We start from the raw sequence: 6,000 nt of genomic DNA on the forward strand, positions 1-6,000 counted from the left end.
ATTATTTCCTTTTTGAAGACACCTACTATGCCCAAGTATGCGGGACCGCTATGGGCTCGAACGTGGCTCCGGCCTACGCCAATGCGTATATGGATCACTTTGAAACCCAACACGTCTATACACATGAGCTTTTTACCCAACATGTCCTTGATTACTGTAGGTACATAGACGATATTTTTTTGATATGGACAGGGCCATCCAGTACCCTCGATATATTCTACTCTACCCTTAATTCCACTTTCCAAGAGCTTAAGTTTACCATCCACACCCATGAAGCTCAAATAGCCTTCCTGGATACCTTGGTACTGAAAGATGCCAGTGGATTCCTAAAAACGGATCTCTACACTAAACCCACGGACTGTAACAGTTTGTTACTCTATTCTAGCTGCCATCCAACCACTACCAAAAACAGTCTGCCTAGGTCACAGTTTAAAAGAGTTTCCCGCATCGTCACGGACCCTGAGACGCGACAAATTCGTCTCAATACCATGGCACAAAAGTTCAGCGATAGGAACTACCCCTCGACTCTCTTAAGACAAGAACTCAATAGGTCCTCTGGTCCTCCTACGAGTCCCACACCACGTCAATCCCAAGAAAGGATACCGTTCGTACACACTCACCATCCTTTCATGACTAAGGTGTACTCAGTAATTAAAAAGCACTGGCCCCTCCTGGGCAGAGCCCATCCGGAAATCCCGTCCTTCGGGGTACCAGCGCTCATGAGCAAGAGGAGACCTCCCAATATTCGTGACCAATTAGTCAGGGCAGACATGGGTAGCACACTTCGTGTACCTACACAGCAATTTTTAAGCTCACGTCGCAATGGGACTTTCCCATGCTTGAATTGTGCCGCTTGCTGCAATGTGATAAAGTCAGATAATGTTACACACCCCAGGACAGGGAAATCTAACCCCATTCGTGGATTTTTTACCTGCGATTCTAATTTTGTAGTCTATGTCATTAAGTGCCCCTGCGGACTACTCTACGTTGGCGAAACCACACAACATATAAGGGATAGAATCGCTAGCCACAAATCTACCATCAGGTGCAACAAAATCTGGCTTCCCCTACCAGACCACTTTATGAAAGCTAGACACACAGTGGCCCAACTTAAATTTCAGGTTCTGGAGCATGTACCCCGCCCCAGACGGGGCGGTAACCACATCAAACGTCTTAAATCCAGGGAAACCTGGTGGATATACACATTGGACACCCTCGCACCCAGGGGCTTGAATAGAGAGATAGATTGGTCAGTCTAATATAGTTTTCTAATCTTTCCCTTTTCCCTTACAGATCCGTTGACTCTTCTGGTGAATTCCCTTAGAGGTACACTATCCATTTATCCACTTATGTCTACATCACATACAACACTTCCAGTGGTATCCTCTCTTCAGTCTCCATTTGATCCCCTACGGTTACCTCAGCTACAGCCAGTGTATCATTTTAGTTCCATTCTAGCCATGGGTAATACTTCTATATTCACTATCATTAGCCCCTGTCCCCCCTCCCTAGCTTTTACAGTCAGCCTTAGCGTTTTTCATAGCCATACACGCCGCCCTTTCATTATCAACAGCCACTGACAGATATTCATGGGCACTCCATTATCTTAAATATAACGCTGTATACTTATAGCAAGATTACCCTGTTATCCTCCATATTATATATTACAGCATGGCTCCCCTGACATTTTTCACCTCTACCCCTGGTTGCCTGAATAGACACATAAGCCCCACAGCAGCCGCTGACATTTACAGCGCCATGGTCTCTTAGCAACCGGGTCCTCACTGAATCGCCGGCCGCGCATGCGCAGTTGCGTTCCCGGACCGCCCGCGTCACTTCCGGTGCCGCAGGTCCTACTTCCGGTTTGCGCCATTAAAACATTACAGCGCCGGCCACGCTACACACTGTCAGCAGGGCGCGGGAGCGCCGCTCAGTTCCTCCATCCACCAGGTAATTTATTCCCCTACTCTACCCACTAATACTGCCACCGGTTCTGCCTTACCATTTTTAGCCACATTACATCCATGCCCCTTATGCGCCCATTTCCTGTGTCTCCACAGCACCCATCTCAGGGCTGTTATTGCGTTACTACACGCATTATCATCAGGCATTTAAGGTACATCTCATATTCTCTCATACACCCTATCCTCTGTGTACCTACCTAATCTCATGTACCTATCTCATCTCTCCTGTAGTGTGTGCCTCCATCCACAAGGACCTTCTCCTCCCCCCTTTATATGCACATTAAAGGTAATGCCTCTGTTCTCTGTATCCTTGATATTGACTGTCATAAGGTCTGGCTTCCATTGTCTTGGTCTAGCCCTGCGAACAAGCCCCCCTTCTTATTTTCCCCCTTCTCTATTTGGGGAACATATGTGGTGTTTCGCTATACGCATGTAACATGCTATGTCACTGCCTGTTTATTCTTCTCCATTTGGATCTACCGATTCTCTTATTTATGCATTCCATTGTCTCTTCTTTCCAGGCTTGGAACGTGATTGTGTTTTTTGTTTTTTGTTTTACAGTATGATTTATTGTATATACCACATGTTTATTTTGTTGTTTTTGCTCTATTTTTTTCTCTAGCGATTATATGATTAAGGCCCAGGTTGGGCCGAAACGTCAATAATTATTATCTCTGGTCGCTTTCCTTGCATTATATATTAAACCTGTTAAATAAACTTTCCATCACTTTGCAAATATACGCATAGAGTGTGCGGTGTACCATATTTCTTTTATATACGTGGGGCTTACACAGCCCACTACACCAGCACCTCGCTCCCCCATTATACTGAGTGCGCGCCAATTTTTCGTATATAAATCGGTTCAGGCATTCAAAACATTTAACTAAAGTCAGGGCCTCTCTACTCTTCTTTACCCTTAACAGATGATGTCAGACGACAGAGGGGTCCAGCTCTTTGGAATTCCAATGGCCAAGAGATGAGCCTCTGCCAGTGGAGTCTAGCAATGGCATCTTGCTGAATCGGCTGATATACTGTAGCTGTTGGCTCAATGATTGTGTATGGATACCATTACTCCACCCAGTCTGACTTAAAGTGAACCTGTCATCAGGATTTGTCAAAGTAAATTACAGGCATTGTCAGGTTGGTGCTGTTACACTGATTAAAATGATATCTGGGTTGAAGAAATCTGTCTGACCATGGAAGAGCCCTGTGCTAACGCTAAAAATCTGTCTTGTGGTTCTTGTTTAATCTGTGTTTGCAGTTTTGAGTTAATGAGATGCTCATGCTCCGGGGTGGGCAGGTCTTTTTTGGTGCTCTGACATCATCATCATCATTCTGGGTTTAAATGACTTATTTTAAATGCAGAGCATGCATATTTAATATTCTGGTCTTCATAAAAAAAATTATTGCTTCAACAAAATTCACAGTAGCATCTTTCAGCAAGTGATGCTCTCAATCTGCGCATGTGCAATCCACTGTGTTCTGGGGACTAGTGCTAGAATGATGATAAACCAACCTGACAATGCCTGTAGTTTAGATAGCTAAATCCCGATGACCAGTTCACCTTATGATCTAAATTTAATTGAATCCACACTGCCCACTTCTTCACAGATCTTGATCCTGTTTTGCTGTCACTGCTGCAAACCCAAATCTAAAATAATACCATCAAGAGTGTTCTACCTGAAGCAATATCAGTTTTCCACCTTCACAGCATAGTCAATTCCTAGGAAGCCACCTAAAATTCTTCAGGGTAAATCAAGGAAACTCCTTTTCTACAGACATTTCCCTATATAGTGGGGCAGCACGGTAGCTCAGTGGATAGCACTGCAGCTGGAGTCCTGGGTTCAAATCCCACCAAGGAGTACATCTGCTAGGAGTTTGTATCTCCGTGACTTTCCGTGGGTTCTCCGGTTTCCTCCCATGTTCCAAAGACATACTGATAGGGAATTTAGATTGTGAGCCCTATCAGGGACAGTGATGATTATTTATTATTATATATTTGTAATAAAAAATTAAAGGGAATCTGATAGCATATACATACTGCCCAATCCACGGAAACCATGTATCAAACACCAGCTGTATCAGGTATCAAAATCAAGTATCAAAGTGAGGTATCAGAATCAGGTATCAGAGTCGGGTATCAGACAGAGTATTTCTGATGTTTGACTTTGATATGTGAAAGATAGGTATCAGAATCAGGTATCAGACAGAGTATTTCTGATGTTTGACTTTGATATCTGAAAGTTAGGTATCAGAATCAGGTATCAGACAGAGTATTTCTGATGCTTGACTTTGATATATGATCATGTCCTAAAATGATCACTGTGCAGCTGCTTGATTTCAGCAATGTATGTTTAACTGAGAAAGAAAAAATTTAATAACTGGCCTGTTTGCGGCGGCTTGTCAAAGTCCTGATTCTAAAGTAAGGATTTCATTAACAATCTATGATATCATTTTCTTTTCTGTCCACAGATTTCATGAGCATGAATCTTCATACAAGAAGGAGGAGAGAGAACTATGTAAGATTTGCCAAGGTGTATACATGCCTATATTCTGCCCTTAAAGAAGCTTTCTGTTTTGGTAAAAATGTGTAAAAATAAAGTATTTTAATAATCCAGTTTTGCTTTGTGCTTACATATCATAAACTGTGATTTTTTTTTTCATTTCCATGTAGTCCCCTTCATCCTGGAGCTCTGCTTGTTTACATACCAATGCAGCCGGGATGGGATGTTCCACTGGTTTAGTAGGCTGCACTAAGCATCCACACCTCACTGACCTTCCCTTTCTCCCACATCACCCAATATTGTTCCATTCCACCCTTTCATGCAAATTGAATTTCCTTCTCTTGGCGCAAGCTATTCTATTTTCCATAGCCTGGACTGGTCTTCACTAGTGATGAGCGAGTGTACTCGTTGCTCGGGTTTTCCCGAGCACGCTCGGGTGACCTCCAAGTATTTATGACTGCTCAGAGATTTAGTTTTCATCACGGCAGCTGAGAATGATTTACAGCTACTAGTCTGCTTGATTACATGTGGGGATTCCCTAGCAACCAGGCAACCCCCACATGTACTCAGCCTGTCTAGTAGCTGTAAATCATTCTGCTGCTTCAATGAAAACGAAATCTCCGAGCAGTCATAAATGCTCGGAGGTCACCCCAGCGTGCTTGGGAAAACCCAAGCAACAAGTACACTCACTCATCACTAGTCCACTAGTCTTCACCCTTTAACCTCTATACAGGTATCTGGACATAGAAAAAAGTTTGGGCGTGAAAGCCCCAGCCAGCTCACCACTCCAGCCGCAGGTGCACGGGACTTCGTCTGAACCCGACGTGTAGTAGCACTGAAGAAAAAAATGGTGTTGTCCCAGCTCCTTAAATGAATTTCTTTATTTAAGACACATTTAAAATTACAAAAGCGGCTCAATCCTCATACTGTGATGGTGTGCTAAGCATACCAATAGTCCAGCTACGCGTTTCGATCTCTCACGATCTTTATCTTTATCACAGCTCTGGACATACACAGGCTTTCCAGAGCAAGAGCCGCATAGTCAGGTGCTGTTCCATTGCGTAAGCTGGCAAGAAGGATACTTGGCTCACCAGGTCAGATCCAGAAGGTATGTGTTAGGTGCTGGGATTCTCCCACTGCACAGGGTAGATCCCAAGCCTTGCCAGCCTCGCTGGTTTCCCATTCAGGTTTGGCTGCTGAGGGTGCTGCTGAGCATAGACGCAGGTCCCAACGTCTTGCTCAGGCTCGTGGTGTACACTTGGTTACTGCGGGCTCTCCAGCCAAGCCCTTAGTAACCAGTAATATTCAGGTGCAGTCCAGCACTCTGGAGTCTAAGTCCTGAGATCACAGTACTGAGCATGTCCGTGAGGTGGCATCTTCTCATTGGTGGTCGGATGTCAGCTGCTCTGGTGATGTGGCAGTGCCGGATTGGTCCACGGGCAAGGTTCTGTTCTACTAGACATGAGCCTAGTGTATAGAAGGTTCTCAGAGGTGCACGTCGGTGTGCTGGTATCATTTATGTGTGGCTGTTG

At 44.4% G+C, this 6,000-nt stretch overlaps 1 protein-coding gene across 1 annotated transcript in view; it reads left to right on the forward strand.

Annotated features, from left to right (window-relative positions):
• Positions 1-4,580, forward strand: part of SMTNL1 (smoothelin like 1) — a 314,755-nt gene extending 310,175 nt beyond the window's left edge. The window contains exon 6 of the mRNA XM_069752985.1: positions 4,437-4,580. The gene's annotated coding sequence lies outside the window, so the exon portion shown is untranslated. The remainder of the gene's footprint in view (positions 1-4,436) is intronic.
• The last annotated feature ends 1,420 nt before the right edge of the window (positions 4,581-6,000 follow it).

Source organism: Ranitomeya imitator, chromosome 2, assembly GCF_032444005.1.
Source record: "Ranitomeya imitator isolate aRanImi1 chromosome 2, aRanImi1.pri, whole genome shotgun sequence".
Lineage (NCBI taxonomy): Eukaryota > Metazoa > Chordata > Amphibia > Anura > Dendrobatidae > Ranitomeya > Ranitomeya imitator.